General features: G+C 49.9%; 1 long non-coding RNA gene across 35 annotated transcripts in view; it reads left to right on the forward strand.

The window, feature by feature from the left end:
* Positions 1 to 14,449, forward strand: part of LOC309871246 — a 110,477-nt gene extending 96,028 nt beyond the window's left edge. For 34 of the 35 annotated variants that reach the window (XR_014315112.1, XR_014315113.1, XR_014315123.1 and 31 more), the window contains 3 exons: positions 7,747 to 7,904; positions 9,579 to 9,650; positions 13,947 to 14,449. This is a non-coding gene — a long non-coding RNA (uncharacterized lncRNA). Of the gene's footprint in view, positions 1 to 7,746; positions 7,905 to 9,544; positions 9,651 to 13,946 lie in introns of all 35 variants that reach the window. The other variant, XR_014315134.1, reaches the window with a different exon arrangement.
* Positions 14,450 to 18,264: the final 3,815 nt, after the last annotated feature.

The raw sequence follows: 18,264 nt of genomic DNA on the forward strand, positions 1-18,264 counted from the left end.
CCTGATGGGGAGGAAATTTATTGCTGTCCTTATAGGCCCCCTCTTAATAAGAGTCACCCCAGAAACCAGGAGGCTTTTGGTGCTTCCCCAAAAAGGGGCACTTCTGTAGGCTGTGCTCTCTCTCATGGGCCCTGGTACCCTGTGAGGCTCAGACTCTGCTTGCTTGCTCAGGCCTTGCTTGAGGCCTTCGTCCCCAGGGCCATGCCTCCCCACCGCTGAGGCCCACTGCTCTCTGAAGGTGCAGAGCACTAGTCTGGCTCCTCTTCCCATTTCCCAAGATCTCTCTTCCTCTCCCCTTTCACTTTTTCCCTCCCAGCGTGGCCTTTAGAACACTCCTCTGAGTCTGCAAGTAGCTCAGGCTCAGGAAAACAGATGCAAAGGGGAGAAGGGCCCAGGGGTGGCTTCTGTCTAGTCCTGAGACTCCAAGAGGACAGATCCCAGGCCTTCTTGGAATGAGAAGGCAAAGGAAAACCACAACTATCTAAACACAAATTAATATCTGAGAAAATAATCTGGCCACACCAAGAAGAAATTGGAAAATATGTCCTCTTGCCCAAATACTGTCACAAACCTGTGTCCTCCGGCATGTCATGCATGGTCTCCGAGGCTGTTTTCTCCACCGTGCAGTAAGGGGTTGGTTTCATACCCTCTAGAGCAACCCTAGACCCTCACCGTCCTACAGTCAGTACTTCCTGAGAAAGGCTGAGCTTTTCTTTTATTTTGACCTTGTTGGTCTTTTGTAGGTCATGTTCACGTGACCTGAACATGACCCCTGTAGCAGCATTGCCAACAGATTTTTCCTGAGGCCTGTGGTTGGTCTGATCTATGATCGTTTCTTTTGTTGCTCTGTGTAATCATCATGGTAAATGGGAGCTAGCTCTGGGCTTGGCCTCAGCGCTTTCTCTGCATTATCTCATTTAATCCATGTAACTGTTTATTGGGTTGATCCTACTGTTGTCATTGTATGAAAGAGGAAACAGAGGCCAAGTAGCTTTCCCACAGCAAGATGGTAGGTATGGGACAGAGCTGGCTTGATTCTGAAGCTGAGTTTTCTAGCCCACTGGGTTGTGTCTCCTCAGGGAGGCAGAGGGAACTGGAAGACAAATGTTCTGGGAAGATTGTGTGATCTTCCTCAGAACCAGTCTAGGAAACCTTCCCTGAAGCAACTCCCAGGTACTCATGTCTCCCCGGGGCCTGCAGAGACGGAGACAGTGTTGGGGGGAGCATGGGAGCCCCCTCTCTAGAGTTCTCTGGGGGTGGGTTGCTACCTGGCCGTAAGGTCCGGGACCCTGGCTGCATGCTGACCCTGCAGAGGGCTGTCCTCCTTCCTGCCTTCCTTTTTTTTTTTTTTTTTCCTTTTAAAGATTTTGTTTATTCATTCATGAGAGACAGAGGGGTTGGGGGAGAGGCAGAGGGAGAAGCAGACTCCCCACTGAGCAGGGAGCCCAACGTGGGGCTCAATCCCAGGACGCTGACCCTGGGATCATGACCTGAGCCGAAGGCAGATGCTTAACTAACTGAGCCCCCCAGGTGCCCCTGTGCTCCCCTCTCCAGTGGCTGAGGACAGGCGCCTGGCTAGTTGTGTTCATGCAAAGGCGGTCTGAGAGTGTGCCAGTGTGCTTCCTTCTTGGGCTGGGGTGGGAGCGATGATGTCGGGTTTACATCCATTCACTGGGCAGATACTCCCCGCTGTCATCACCACCCAAGGGCAGGGATGCACATGCAGGCTCATTACGTAAAGGCAGGCCCAAGGCAGCCTGGAATGGGGTAGCTCACACTGACACAAGCAAGTCTCCCCCTCAGTGGTTCTGGCCCACCAGTCCCTCCACTGTCCCCTCAGAGTTACTCCTACTTCTCTCCTTTTCACCCCATGGACTAAACATTGGCTATGGAAAAAGAGAAAACCGCAACATCTTGTCACCTTCCTAAGATGCATTCTATCCAACTTCCCTGATGAACTTGTTGGGAAGTGGTATCTTAAGCCAGGTTTTGGGGTTATAGCTCTCAAAAATCATGTTGGACAGGGCTCGTGGTGCCTTAGTTGGTTAAGTCTCTGACTCTTGCTTTCAGCTAAGGTCATGATCTCATGGCTGTGAGATCAAGCCCCGCATCCGGCTCCATACCCAACGTGGAGTCTGCTTCTCTCTCTCTCTCTCAGCCTCTCCCCCTGCTCATGCTCTTTCTCTCTTTCAAATAAATAAGTAAATCTTTTTTTTCTGTAAAAATTTTATTTATTTGTTTGAGAGAGAGAGATCACAAGCAGGCAGAGGCAGGCAGGGGGGCGGGAAGCAGGCTCCCCGCTGAGCAGAGAGCCCGACGGGCTCGATCCCAGGACCCTGAGATCATGACCTGAGCCGAAGGCAGAGGCTTAACCCACTGAGCCACCCAGGTGCCCCTAAATAAGAAAATCTTTTTTTAAAAAATCACATTGGACCATTTCTTATCATTTGTACATATTAAGCCCTTCCTAGGTTGTGCTGGGCCAGGCACTATGAATATAGTGGCAATCCAAGACAGAAGATCTAAAGCCCATCTTCCATTTAACAGGTGGAAACAGGACATCCCAGAGATGCAAAGGAGCTCATTTAAGGTCACACAGCTACTTCAAGCAGTTGTGGGTTTGGAACGTGAGGTTCCTGACTTTCAGCCCTGTGCTCTTTCAACAGCATCTTACACAACTTACAGTACAGTTGGTTGCAGGAGCAGGAACACTGGCTCTGGAACAATTCTAGAACTCAGAGGGGAGCAGAGTTCCCCTTGCTGGTGATTTCCCACCCACAGTGGGCTTGCTGCCAGTATCTTTATGTTTTTTACTTATAGATGCTTGTCTGGGAGTTGTAATTTTCTTTTGAGACACTGGGAAATCCCATAATTTAAAAAATGATTTGGTGAAATTAAATTCCTACATTTTTGCCCAGTTTGTGCTTCTTCAGAGTGAGTGAGTGAGTGAGTGAGTGAGTGTGTGTGTGTGTGTGTGGTTATGGGGGCATTCTAGCAGTTCCTGTCCTCAGGCAATTTCACATAGGTTGATCTGGGTTAGGGCGCTCCATATGTGCTTTGCACAGGGCACAGTGACAAAGAGGAAAGTGGCAATGAAGTGTGGGGAAGACCTAACTCAGGCCCAAATGGAAAAAAGTCATGCCATCTTAATGATTGGGACACTCTGAACGGGGAGGGAGAGAAGGTCTGCATGGCTTCCCCTGCTGGGGTGAGGTGAGGTCTCAGGGCAAGAAGAAAGAGGCTGATGAGGGGTTTTCTTAACCCAGAAGTGTCCAGTTTTGAAGGCTCCTGACTCATTGTCAGTATTAGTCATTCATTCACTCAGGTAATTCTGGAAAACATTCAACAAATCCCCTCTGGGCAAAGGCTCTGTGTCAGGTCCCAGGAAGGATGTGTTCTGTATCCAGGGAAATGTCTAGGCTGGTCTCTGTGGTCCAGGAGAGAATCAGTCTCCTGCAGGTCCTGTGGCCTGTGGGCTGGGGTTCTGAGGGCTCCCAACTCAATCTCATTGGCTCTGGAGCTGATTCCTGGCTCCCAGGGTTGGGATGGGGTTGAAGACTGCACATCCATCTGCTGCCTCACCAAGCCCAGCCTGGAGGGAGCGACTGTGGCGCTGGGCCTGGCTTCTCAGGGAAAGTACTACAGCAGCAAGCCAGGGGGCCAAGCAGCCGGGGTCGGAGGGTCATGGGTTTCCATCCCTCCCTGACTTACAGTGGACTTTTTGTTAGAGAATATGAAAGTCAGGCCCACTACCTGGAAATGAATCCAGATTTGGATCTCATGAGAGATCAGTATAGAGTCTCAAGACAGAAGGCTGGGGAACGTGGTGCAGGGATGCAGGCCTGAGAGGCCAGTCCTGGGTCAGAGCCTCCCTGGGCCACACAGTGGGGAGAGACAGGGTTGGGTGGGGCAGGACTGCGCTTGGGTCACATTTCTAACTCCTGGTGGTTTTTTTTTTTTTTTTTTTTTAGCTATGAGTCGGACAGATTTTATCTTGCTTCTTTTGACCCTCCATGAGGCAACAGCTGGGGGCCAGGGGAGAGACAGAGAGCAGCAAGCATGCTGGTTCTTCTTTTGGTCCATTTAGCAATTTCCTGTAATTTTTGAGCAAGAACAGGTATAACCCTTTACACCCTGAGGTGTGCAGTCTCCAAAACATATGCCTGTGGCCCTGAGGCTATCTGGAAATTGACCCTGGCTCAGTGCAGTCAAAAACAAATCCATTGGGGTGCCTGGGTGGCTCAGTGGGTTAAAGCCTCTCTTCTGTTCAGGTCATGATCCTAGGGTCCTGGGATCAAGCCCTCCATCGGGCTCTCTGCTTAGCAGAGAGCCTCCTTCCCTTCCTCTCTCTCTGCCTGCCTCTCTGCCTGCTTGTGGTCTCTGTCTGTCAAAAAAATAAATAAAATCTTTTTTTTTTTTTAAGATTTTATTTATTTCTTTGACAGAGACAGATCACAAGTAGGCAGAGAGGCAGGCAGAGAGAGAGGGGGAAGCAGGCTCCCTGCTGAACAGAGAGCCCGATGCGGGGCTTGATCCCAGGACCCTGAGATCATGACCTGAGCCGAAGGCAGAGGCTTTAACCCACTGAGCCACCCAGGCGCCCCAATAAATAAAATCTTAAAAACAAAAACAAAAACACCCCCCCCAAATTCATTGACCACGGGGAAAGGTCAGGCACACACTACATACAGATGCAACCTTGGCCAGGAGCTTGCATTCATCTGGCTGTTCATTCGGCAGAGAGTTTTGGGGCAATTATTTTGTGCAATGCACAGTTAAAGTCAAGGCCCACATCTTACCCATGAAGACATGGGACCACAGGGAGAAAACCACGACCTGGCTTCTGTTTCTAAGTGAGGGAAGCTGGTGGCAGTTTCTTGGCAAATTCAAATGTGTCTGCTGCAAACAGATCCTTTTTCCTCAAGTAATTCTGGGTGCTTTCCAAACTTACCAATTCCCTCAAGAATAGGGGAGGAGGCCAGGAAGCTCTCCAGGGAGAGGAACAGAATGGTCAAAGGCCCTCTGTTAAAGGGAGCGAGGCCCCTTTAAAAACCTGAGGGAAGGCAGTGTGACAAGGAAGGAAAGGTGAATTTGCAGGGCAGGTTGGGCTCTTGGTGGGTAAGTGGGGACTCTCTGAGCGTCACTCACGATCCCACTTCTCCTCTTCTCCTCACCTAGGACACCCTTTTCCTTCCCCAGATCTCAGTTCAGGCATCCTAGCTTCCAAGGAAAACTGCCACCACAGCTACTCTGAGAAGCCAGTGGTCCAGTTCCATTACCCAGCATCTTGATTCTTAACCTGTATCTCCCATTATATTTCTCAAATTGATCTTTCTGAATGACTTGTCATTCTTTTTCTTTTTATTTTTTTTAAGTAGTTGGGGCTTGAACTCACCACCCTGAGATCAGGACCTGAGCTGAGATTAAGAGTCGAACACTTAACCGACTGAGCCACCCAGGCGCCCCAAGGCCTGTGATTCTAGACTGGGAAGGCTTCCATTGCTTCCCATTGCCTTCATTACTATCAGAATCACTGTTTCTTAAGCTTTCTCCAAGGGCCAGTTAAAACCCCTCTCCATCTGGTCTTGCCTTCCTTCATGGTCTTCTCTTGAGCCCCAAGGGCTAGCTAAAGTGAATCACTTGTAGTGGCCTGCATTCTCGTGCCTCAGGGCCTTTGAACCATCTTCCTGGAGCACTCTCCCACGTTCCTCACCTAGCCAACTCCATCCCATCCTTCAAAGCTCAGATCAAGGGCTACAGCCTCCAGGAACCTTTATAAAGGCACCCCCCTTCTGCTCTTCCCCAGCACCCTCCACAGAACTATGTCTGTCAGGGGGCTGGTTGCCCTAGTTCTGCTTCCCCTATAGAGCTTTCTGAGAGCCTAGTTCATTTCTGCTTCCTCAGTACCTAGCCTAGAATGTAGCACATAGTTAGCAATAAGTAAAGATCAGTACTGAAGGAATGCATCAGTGAACAAACAAATGAATTCTGCTTTGAGGTGCGGTGCTCACTAGGGAGATAATATTTGAGGTTGAGTCCAAAAGAATGACTAAGAATTTGTGAAGCAGGAATTTTAATTTCTGGGACAAGGAATGGCAGGTGCGAAGCATGGAGGTTTGGGAGAATGGGATGTGTTAAGGAAGCTATGGCTAGTTCTGTAGCTGAAGCAGAAGGTGAGTGTGTGGGATATGCCAGAGATGGATCTGGAGGGACAGGACAAGGGACAGTGACTGTCGGGATCTGCGAAGCCTGACTCCACCCAGTATAGGACAGAGCAGGACATAGAGAGTGCTTTTGATGCCACTAGGAACATGGGCCGGAACGGGCAGTGGCAGGCCATGGGGGACTGGAAGAAGGCAATGGGGGGTGTGAGCCAAAGCAGATCAGGGGACAAAGAGCAGGGACAGACTTGAGTGGGGTTTAGATGACTGTGATCTACAGCCATAGGAGGTGTGGGGCTTGTGGGATGGTGACATTGTGGTTTCTGGCATGGGTTCCTGCGTGGCTGGCGAAGCCACTCACCAAGATGTCAGCCCAGAGAGGAGCCTATTTGAGAGCAAGAATATGAGTTTGGATTTGCTTATAAGACGTGAAAATTGTAGGGCGCCTGGTTGGCTCAGTGGGTTAAGCCTCTGCCTTTGGCTCAGGTCATGATCTCAGGGTCCTGGGATCGAGTTCCCATCAGGCTTTCTGCTTGGCAGGGAGCCTGCTTCCTCCTCTCGCTCTCTCTGCCTGCCTCTCTGCCTACTTGTGATCTCTCTCTGTCAAATAAATAAATAAAATCTTAAAAAAAAAAAAAAAAAAAAGACCTGAAAACTGTACATTGGAAGGAGCCATCAGGTTTGGAGAGCTTTTTGAGGTCCCTGTTCAAGGCAGATCTGTGGGGATGGGTTCAGATCCAGCTGTGCCCAGAAAATACTAGCTCCCAAGAGCTGATGTTAAATATTCAGGGATTTGCAAGAATGTAGTTAAACCTGCCTATTATTGAAACATTTAAGTTCATAAAATTACAATTAAGTAAATTGTATTAAAAACAAAGGTATTCAACTCATCACTTCTAAGAATTTCAGAATATTGTTGTTTATGGCTTTAATTATTTACATCTGTTAGGTCTCTGGAAATACCATATGACATTGTGTTACTCTGCTATTCTTCCTAATGCCTTTAGTGGCATCACATTGGTAGCCTGAAATTGGCCATGGTGGGAATAATTGTACCATGGAAATTGATAAACACTACACATCGGGGCCTGATATATTGCTTTGTTGACTGCCTAGACTTGGGAAAATTATGGAGAAAATGTTAATAATGTACTTTGAACTCATATATATATTGTGCCTATAGCTATTATGTTGTGAATGGCCCAAAGAAATTGACCAGAAGTTCTTCCAATATTCAAAAAGTATTACCTGATTCAGTAAAGAAGTTGCTTATTGACAAAGGAGTGAAGTTGCAACATGTATCTTCATTGTTTCACTTTTTTTTTATTAGTCAACACAAGCAAAAATATCAACCAATATTCAAGTAAGAACTACACTCATTTGTCAATTATAATTACAGGTTAGTTATGGATTTAGCAGGTTGGTAAAAATCAATGAAGGTTTTCTGTAAGACTCAATTTGCTATATGCAATTTACAGTATAGACTATTGAATATTTTATTACTACTTATAAATTGCTAAACATCTTTAAATGTCAGTTAAGTTTGTAATGAACTCATATATGAGTTTTTTCTTTTTTTCTCCAGAGGGCCTGTTGTTATGTATTTACCAGCACACCACTGGACAGATTGCCTTAGGCTAAGGAGTGACCAGAGACCAGATTGGACTCCTTGGAAAGATTCCCAGAAGAGGGAGGGAATCATGGATGGAAAGAAGCTTCCATCCATGTAGAGACTGGGGGCAGGTAAGTGAGGCTCAGGTGGAGGGACTGGGCTGGAGGGAGAGTTCTGAGAAAGGGTGTAGGAGTGAAGGGAGCCTGGGGTAGGAAGCAACTGGGCCCCACTCTTTCCTCTGCCAAGGAGGGTGCAAACTATGTCCTGAGAGTGAGAGGCAGATGGGTGAGGAGGTGAGGTGGGGTGAAGGTTTGGCCCAAGTAGGCAGTGAGGAACACCAAGGGGGCTCTGGGAGGATGAGGCTGACTCAGGAAGACAGCAGAGACCACAGCACGGACATGTAACCGTGAGGGCCAGAAGATGGGGTGTGTACCAGATTCCTGCCATGGGCCAAGCCCTGCTGTGAGGACTGCTGTAGTATCTCCCAGGACAATTCTAGAGGAAACCAAGTCTGGGAGAGGTTAAGTCCTTTATCCCTAGCCCCCTGCCGATTAGTGGCTGAGTCAGGATGGGAACTCAGGCACCAGGCTCTGTTGACAAGGCAGGAGCCTGCATGGTGGCACTTCTCTCCTTGGCAGAACCCCTCACACTATGCAAATAGAAATTCCTTCAGGGCAGAGATGAGCAGGTAGGTGTGGCTACATGCCAAGGGCTTACAGGCATCAGAGTTCCCACAAAGCCTCCTCAGCCTGCGGCCCAGGCCCATGTCAGCCTCCCAGCACATCCTTGCTGTGCCATTCCACGGTGTCTACTGGAAGCTAATAATAATGAAAGGGACATGCATTTTTTTTAACACCTTTGTTACTTTATTTTTTAATAATTCATTTTATTATATTTTTAAAAAACAAAGTACATGACAGATTGGGAACTTACAAAATTGGTCCTTGCCTTTAGAATATTTGAGAAGCACTGTTCTAACCCAGGCCATGGCAGACTTAGGAAAATTATGGAGAAAATGTTAATAATGCACTTTGAACTTATATATATATTGTGCCTATAGCTATTATGTTGTGAATGGCCCAAAGAAATTGACCAGAAGTTCTTCCAATATTCAAAAAGTATTACCTGATTCAGTAAAGAAGTTGCTTATTTTATTTATTTATTTTTTAAAAGATTATTTATTTATTTGACAGACAAAGATCACAAGTAGGCAGAGAGGCTGGCAGACAGAGAGAGAGAGAGGAGGAAGCAGGCTCCCGGCTGAGCAGAGAGCCCAATGTGGGGCTCGATCCCAGGACCCTGGGATCATGACCCGAGCCGAAGGCAGAGGCTTTAACCCACTGAGCCACCCAGGCACCCCTTATTTTATTTTTAAAAAAATTTTAAATTTTTTTATTTTATTTTTAAACCTTATTTATTTATTTAACTTATTTTTGAGTAATCTCTGTGCCTGATGTGGAGCTCAAACTCACAACCCCGAGATGAAGAGTCCATGCTCCACCAACAGAGCCAGCCAGGCGCCCCTCTAGCCGCCTCTTCTAACCCCACTTCTCCCCTGCTAGAAACCCTTAGTGATTCCCACTGGCTGTAGCAGAGGTTTCAAATGGTGGATGGGGACCAGTTTGTGGAACTTAATTGAATGTGTTATTATCAGCATTAAAAAAAAAAAGAAAAAAGAAAAGGCACTTTTGTTTCAGTTACTTACCTATTTCATGTCGTATACTGCATATGTGTACTAGCATATGGTGAAAAGGTCTTTCCACGCTCCCAGTAAATACAGATGTTTGAATGTCACTGCCCTGCAGATACGGACTGCAGCACCAGACCTGACGCCCCAAGTCCGGAGGAGAGCATGGCTTCTTGGGAAAAAGGTGAAGGTGAGCAGCGATTGGAGGATGCCCCGGTTATGGATGAACAGAGGGAACAGGATGAGTCAAGTCAGAAAGACCATGACTTTCATGCTGAGATTGTGTCTCCAACATTAAGAGGGCCTGGGTCATGCCACTGGTACCTCACAGGTGGCATAAGGGTTCCAGGCCCTGTGATGAGAGCTCAATGGGGAGCCCGTAAGTCTGCCAAGGAAATCGAGAGAGACTTCCCAGAGGGGGCAGTGCCTCAGATGGGAAGAGTTGGGTGTTCTCCAGAAGAACAGGCCTGCGGGGAAGGCTAGCCTGGTCAGGTGAATGGCTTATGAGAAGGCACAAGCAAGCTCATCGTGTTTGGGGAACCATGAGGCACTTGGGGTATGTGGAGCGTGAATTAGGGAGGCGGCCTTCACGTGCTATGTTGTGAGCTGAGATTTTATTTTGGCATGAGCAGCCAAAGGATGACATGAGTGGGCTTCATCTCCGGACTCGGGTGGGTGTGAGGAGAGTGGATTAAGGTGAGGAGATCTGCAGCTCCGTCACTGCAGTGGTGGGGCCTGAGGGAGGCAGTGAGGGGACAGGGGCAGGGAGACCCAGGAGGGGGATCCGGCCGACTGTGGCTGGATTGGGCCCTGAGAAGAGGAGGCGGTGAGGGTGCCCCTGCTGTGGCTGACTCGGGAAACTGGCGGGGTGGTGGCACCTTCTGCCCAGGAAAGGAACACAAGGGGCCAAGAGGGTCTGAGGAGGAGATCTAATGAGTTCGCTGTTGAAAAGAGCAGCTGCCTGGCTGAGATCATCGATGTGTGACTCTTGATCTCAGGGTCATGAGTGTGAGCCCCACGTTGCGTGTAGAGATTACTAAAAAAACTCAGAAAACAAACTTAAAACCAAATGGAAGAGGCAGCTGTAGGAGAATGTGGCAGTGGGCAGCTGGAGCAGAGCAGAGAGCTTAGGCCTGGGGTACAGCCCAAGGAGAGCGCAGGGTGAGAGAGACAGCGTGCTATCAAGGGTGCCACAGGAAACTGGGGACAGTGGTCTTGGAGGCACAAGATCCAGAAGCTTGGGTCCCACGAGCCAATGGGACAGAGAAGACTTAGGAGGAAAAGCAGTGATGCAAATGCCGGAGGCCACAGGCTGTCCTCAGCCCTTCTAGGCGGTGGAAAGGAAGGAGAGAAGGAGTCATTGACCAAGGGAAGTGCTGGACCATGTGAGGGAGTTATTTATTTTAAATGTGAGATACTGGTACATGTTGACTCAGCTGAGAGAGGGGAACACTCCACCAAAAAAAAAAAAAAAAAAGTAAGTCTAGGACAGGGACACTTGGAAAAAGCAGTGGAGTGGGTAGCCAGGCAGGAAGGTGCAGGCCTCTGGTGTGCCAGGGGCAAGGCTGGTGTTGCTGTCATGGGGATGGGGCAGGGACTGAGGAAGAGAGAGCATGGCTGTGTGCCAAGACCAGAGCCTGGGGCCCAGTGTGCAGGTCAGTCCCACCGGCAAGAGGTAGCTGAGAATCTCTGCACCAGGGTCCGGGAGAAGATGCTGAGCAGGGACTCAGTGACACAGCTGAGACTGCCTGTCCAGGGTGACCCACGTTTCCAGCCCAGGACTGGCTGACATCTAGACTTCACAGGCTTTGAGCCTAGAACTGAGCAAGACCAGGCTGGAGAGGGTCTTGGTACAGAGCTTTAGTTTGCTTATCTTACTTAGATTATGGAAAATTTTCAAACACACCCGAAAATTGTGGGAAACTCAAATGAACCCTCTTATACCTATCCTTAACCTTCAGTGATTATTATGATTTTCAATGCTATTGTATGACCTCCCCCTGTAAGTACCTTTTTGAAAACATTACAAAAAATCATTTAATAGATTTTATTTTTTTAGAGAAGTTGTAGGTTTACAGTAAAATTGAATGAATGGTATGAAGAGATTTCCCACATAATCCTTGGTTGAAAACTTTATTTGGAATAATTTTAAGCTTTCAGAAATTGCAAGAACAAGTTTCTGTATTTTTTGTATGTTTCTCTTATTAGAGAATATGTTCTCAGACTGTATATAGAAGAATATTAAGATCACTCATGATCCTACCACCCCGAAATAAGTACTATCACTATTTTGGTATATTTCCTCCTAGTCCTTTTTCTGTGCTTTTATGTACATATTTTTAACTGGATTTTTTTAAAAAGATATTTATTTATTTATGTGTCTCAGAGAGAGCGAGCACAAGGAGGGGGAGTGGCAGGTAGAGGGAGAAGCAGGCTCCCCACTGAGCAGGGAGCCTGATGCAGGACTCAATCCCAGGACCCTGGGATCATGATCTGAGCTGAAGGCAGCTGCCTGATCGACTGAGCCACCCAAGTGTCCCTAACTGGACTTTTTAATCCAGAAAATAACCCCATCCCCTAAAACCTTCCTGTCAGGTGTGTCCATATGATCTGGCTCAGTCTAGATCACCCCTGAAGCCCTCTACAGAGACTGCAGAGAGCAACCACCATTGATCCAAGTTATGGTTTGTGGCCACTCTCATTCCTTGGGTTCAGTGCCAATGCAGGTTTCCCCTTAACATTCCTTTCATTTTTGTTTTTTTCTTGGGTAGTGTAGGTTGATTTCTGTGGGATGCTCCTTGGATCACCGTCTTGCCCACCTTCCACACTCATCTCTGGATTTGGGGCATCTGTGTCTGAGCCTGTCTCCCCAGCTCACCTGAGCACTCCGTGAGGGTAGGGCCCCGCTGATTCATCTAAACAGTGAGGCACAGTTGGCCTCCAGAAATATGTATGGAATTGAATCAGCCCACTTATTTGGCATTGCCCATACCCATCTACGTTGCAGACTCTTGCCTTACACTAATTTACAGCCAGCAGCATGGTGTCTGGCATACAGTAGGTGCTCAATAAATGTTTGTTACTGCTACTACCAATAACTTGGGGATTTCTATACATGTTAGGGCTCTGCTGTTTTTCCTCCTTCCCTTTCCCACCTTCCCCCACTTCTCCCAGATGGAAGACCCTACTTTGACATGCCAGAGGGAAGGTGTCCCCCCTCCGTCCCCCTGTCTTCTGGAAGTAAGGAGCAAATCTGAGTTGGCAGTGGATTCACAAGAAGCCGTTCCCTGCTCTGAGGCTATTTTATATGTTTGCATTGCTCACAATACCAGTTATCATTAGCAGCAATTAAAACTATTTCAGGATCAGTTCAAAGCTGCCTTTGAGGTATTTTAAGTTGGACCAAAGTGTCTAGCTCTAAGCCAAGTTTCCTGGTGTCATATCAAAGCCCACTTGTATTTGGAGAATACCCAAGCTGTACATTTTGACTGCCTGAATCTTTCATAAATTTCAGGGGTGTTTTCCACAAGTGGGTCAGTGTCCCCAGAGCTGTTGAGACTGTCTTACAAGTCTCACTCCCACCCTTCATTAAGTTAAGGGGACCATGGAGATGGGAGAGGAGAAGGGGTTCTGCTAGGCCCCTCTGGCCAGGCAAACCCCTGGGCCCAGGGGGAGGGTGGCAGAAATCAAAGCAGAAAGAGATGAGGGTTTGGTCTAGGGTAAGGGCATCAGGGCTTGGGAAGAAGGTGGGAACCCAATTTGGAGGACAGGCTATGGGAAGGGGAAAAGGGAAGCCTTCAGAACACCTTAAGTGATATTCATATTTGACTGAAAGATAAATATAGGGAAAAAAACCCCTTTTGGCCTATTGGACTTGTAGGGAGTTATTCAGTAATGTGTTCTGACTCTTGCTTGGCTGTGGCCCTGACCCTGGGCCTGGAGGACTGGCACTGAGGCCTGAGATCACTGTTCTGGAAACACCGCTAGGGCCCTTTGGGACCCTGCAGGGCCACAGTGGGCACCCAGGCATCTTGCTGCCTGCTGACAGAGTGGGTTCAGCTGGTGGGCTGTGCTCGGCGGTTTTCTGATAGAAGGGTTCTGAACTGATGATAAAGGAAGGTGGAGGGCAATCCAGATGGCCAAAGAGAGGTTCGGGAACAGTAGAGAAATGGGGAAGGGCCCCACGGGCAGAAGTGCTTGTTCCGTCAGGGCAGTGGCAGGGATCAAGGAGGGGGACCAGTTAAGGAAAAGCTACCTCTGCTAATGCCTTTGGCCATGACTGATGTGAGTACTGGGTACTTCCTGCTTGGGAACGGCGGTGCTGGTAGTCGGAGGCTTTGTGGTTTGGGAATAGGGAACCTGCTGGTGCCTTGGTTTTCCCCACAAGCATTGCTTTGGTCAGAGCCCACCAGCCCCACCTTGGTCTCTGATCTGAATCCCTAATTGGATTTTTGTGTAGAATTCACCTCTTTGCCCTTCTTTTCAGCTGGAAGACCTGATGCCTTGCCCCACTGAAGCAGAACGCCAGAAGCAACTGTGGGCCCTGCTCCTAGGAGTCATGCTATCGACCTTGCACACCCACCCACGCACCCCAGCCCCAGGACTAGGGCCTCTGCACGGGCAGGGGGGAGTTGTATGGGACAAGGGACCGGCATTTAGGGCCTTACTTGTGGTGGTGAGTGCCCAGAGAGGGGAGGAAGGGAGACCATGGTGTCCTTGGCCCCACACAGTCGGGGAGGGGGAGGCAGAGAGCAGGATGACCCACTTTCAGAGCGGCGGGCCTGTGACCGGGATTGCTTCACATGGTCAGTCTGCATGTCATGTCTGTCTGCATCTCTTCAAAAGGCTGTTAAACATCTGCGTCCTGTTTTCATTAGCTTGTCCGCCATGGTGATGGTACCTGCCTAGTTCTCTGAGCCAACAAGTGTGCCCAGAGGCTGATAAACAGCAGGTGCCTCCAGTAAATCAGATTTTAATAGTCCGTGTAAATGTGCGTGTAAATGTGCGTGCAAACACACCTGGGAAATGAAAGGTGGGAGCTGAAGTCTATGCAAGTTACACAATTTCAGAGCCGTTTCGAACTGAGGACTGCAGGGTAACTGTGTTTGCATGGATAGCATAGGTTTTACACTTACAGGAGGTGTGTGCAGTTGTGCAGGGAGCGCAGCCGATCTGAGTGCGGTGTGAAAGGGTAGGTGCATGTGCGTGTAGACGGGCATGTGGCCGAGAAGCCCCCATCGGATCAGGTGGGGACAAAACCAGCGGTGTACTCCCTAGGGCCTGGGTCAGGATGAAAGCATGGGACCCCTTGTTCAAAATTATTGGGAATTTCAGGACAGCCGTAGCTGCTGGCCAAAGCCAGCTTGGCCTTTCTGAGCGCAGAGCCCCGAGTGACGTCAGGTGATAACTGCCCACGGAGCCTCCTGGGCTGGAGCACATGTACCTCCCGTCCCCCCGCCCCAGCCTTCCTGTGCTGCCCCGGTAAGTCCCTCTGCTCTCTCCCGCTCCAGCTCCCAGGGTGACCCTGATTTGGGGGCTGGGGTGCTAGCCAGAGGCAGCCCCAGATTCTCAGTGAGGGGGTGTGGAGGGTGGGGACTCCCTCGGTCCTTCCTGTTTATTGTCCTGGTTTGCCTCCTTTCCGGTTGAGTATGGTGTACCTGCTTCAGAGCACACTCAGGAGATGCTGATGGGTAATAAAGAGGGTGTTCCCGCCCTGATACCTGTACTTGTCAATAATTAACCATGATTTCCTAGGTTCTGGGAGGAGGCAGCGGCCCCTGGCCTGCCCCAGCTGGTTTAGCTCATCACTGTGGATTAACATACCAATTCCAAGGTCCCTGAATGGTTCTAGCGTGTTCCCTTTATGGCTTCTCCCAAGGGGTAAGGGACCTTGAGAAGTTACTTCACTGTGTTCCTGATCCTAGCCTGATACCAGTTCCTAAATTCAAGGCCTTCCTGCTCTCTCCATAAAGATGAGAGTGCTGTGTGCTTTTTTTTTTTTTTTTTTTAAGATTTTTATTTATTTACTTGACAGACCGAGATCACAAGTAGGCAGAGAGGCACGCAGAGATAGAGGAGGAAGCAGGCTCCCCGCTGAGCAGAGAGCCCGATGTGGGGCTCGATCCCAGGACCCTGGGATCATGACCCGAGCCAAAGGCAGAGGCTTTAACCCACTGAGCCACCCAGGTGCCCCTGCTGTGTGCTTTTGTCTGGGGATCCAGAGGGGAACGTTCGAGCAGAACGTCTGCCGGTCCGCTCTGAGGAGGGCCACCCACCTCAAGCCAAAGGACCCAGGAGTGTAAAGGTTATTTTGGCAAATGTAAGGGGCAAGGTGGGCAAGAAAGGTGGTCAGAAGTGGAGATTTCGATAAATTTGTTAACCACTGGAAATGGGGCTTGGCCTGCCCCAGAGAGGGGGAGTGACCAAGGGCCCCCACCCCCAGTCCAATTGGCTTTCCAGGGGAAAAAAAGTCCTGGTTAAGAATTTGCTAATATCTAGGGACGCTTGGGTGGCTCAGTTGGTTAAGCAGCTGCCTTCAGCTCAGGTCATGATCCCAGCGTCCTGGGATCGAGTCCCACATCAGGCTCCTTGCTCAGCAGGGAGCCTGCTTCTCCCTCTGCCTCTGCCTACCATTCTGTCTGCCTGTGCTCGCTCTCTCCCCCTCTATCTCTCTGATAAATAAATAAAATATTTTTTAAAAAAAAGGATTTGCTAATATCTAATTAAAAAAAAAAAAGAAGAATTTGCTAATATCTGTGGTGTCGGTACTCCCACCAGGTGCAATTTCAAGCTACCAGCTGGTTTAGGAACTGACTTACAGAACTCTCAAACATTTAACAACCAACCCTCACAGCCCATTAGATCGCTGTCCCCACCAGAGGCCATCAACCACGCAAGCCCCCAGGGCCCACCCACATGCCTCCTTGAGCCCCGACTCCCACTTCCCTGCCTGTATTTGCAAATACATTCACTGAACAGTATGTAAGCCTGGGCCTGAGGCCCGCGTGGCCCTTCACACTCCTTGTGCTGCAGTTCTGGGGGAAGGCTGGCGGGTGGGCCTCTCGGGTCACGGCAGAACAGCGGAGGGAACAGGTGTGAAATGGCTTTGCCAAAGTGAACCCCAAACCCAGTCCAGTGCCCAAGTCCCAGTGACTACTATCTCTAGTCTGAAGCGATGGGGAGGTCTGACTCAATGTGTGCCCTGTGGGTTGACAAGCCCCTGTCGGGAGCAGCCAGCCGTCTGCCCGCTGAGGAGCCGCCCAGCCTCTCACCTCCCTCTGTCACATGCAGCCTCCTCACACCCTCCCACTTCCAGGGACCAGGTGAGCCCGGTGACGAATACCAGGTAACCAGGAAGCCACTGCTAGGTCAGTTCCTGGACCACAGAATGACACAACGCCCATCTCAGGGGCTCAGAGTCTGTCCATGAAGTTCCCTTGCGGAAGAGGCTTCCTGGTCTTGTGGGTGGCCAGAGCGTTACTCTGGGTGCAGGTTTTCCTGGTGCAATCTTCTTGGAGACCCACCTGCCCTGCCCTTGACACCTTCCCGGTGACTCCATTTCCCCCTCCTCTGGGCTTCTGGAACGGCACAGGAGCCCCAACCTAGCCAGGCAGCAGTGATGGGAGTTGTTGGCCCAGCTGCGTCTCTGCTAGCCCACTGTGTCAGCTGACACAGCAGCAGGGACTGGGGATTTTTCGGTATAGCCAGGGACCCTGGGAATGTCCAGAGGCAGGACCGGGGCCAGGATCGTCGGGGACTCAGCCAGGCACTGGGGGAATGAGTGGTACAGGGAACGGATGAGAGACAGGCTCTGGGCCAGGAACCATAGCTGAGAGCCGCAGGTGTGCTGCTGTTCCAGCTCCTCTCCTGTCTTAATCCCTCTTGTTTGGTGACAGCACTCTACTGGGTCTGGAGCCTGGCAGAGAACACCTGCTGACCTGAGAGTAAGTTTCTGTGGGGGCTGGAGACAGTCACACGTGTCTGGATTATGTGAACCTCGCGTTCCGGTTCATTGCTGGAGACAGAGTTATGAATGAACCAGTACACCATCCTGCAACACACGCTCCACTGGGAGTGGGCAGGTGTGTGAGAGCCGCAGAAGGCTCCATGGAGGGGGTGACATTTGAAGGAGATCATGAAAGTGGGTCCCCCCAACAGCCCCAGTCTCTGCACAGGCCCAAGTCAGGCTCCAACCTTGGGACTCACAGATCTGTCTTCTGGGAACCCACGCGGTGGCCCAAGGCAGGCTGCACTCCCCAGCAGGAGGTCACACAGCCAACTTCCTCCATCCAAATCCTCCCAGAACCTCACCACTGGCTTCGCCAACATGGCGGGCATGTCCCCTTCTCAGAACACAAGGGAGTGAGACTTCCTCACTGCTCTTTCCATGAATGAGGACGGAACTGGGAGAAAGAGGCCTGCGGAGCTTGGGGAAGGGGCTCTTGGAAGTTTCCTGGAAGGTGAGAGGGAACAGGAGGGGAGGAGACAACATCAGTGGCTCAGAGGTCGGGCCCGCCCAGCTCTGGAGCTGGAGCCCATCCGGATCTTGGCATACACTCCCAGAAGTTCAGGGTTGGCACCAGCCCACTTCAGGGCCTTAATGAGGGTGCTCTGGCCGAGGCCTGCCCCCCTCCCCCAAGTGCTGACTCTGTACTGGATGTGATCAGTGAGGGAACAACAACTGTAGCAATCGAGTTCATGGCAAATGCTTGTGTGTATGTGTGTCCCCTCACTTAAAAAACATTTTCTGCACATTCTTGATTTGGGGACTGTCCTCTATCTTCCCCTCTAGAGAATCTCATGGG

The sequence above is a fragment of the Mustela nivalis genome (assembly GCF_964662115.1).
Source record: "Mustela nivalis genome assembly, chromosome: 8".
Taxonomy (NCBI): Eukaryota; Metazoa; Chordata; class Mammalia; order Carnivora; family Mustelidae; genus Mustela; species Mustela nivalis.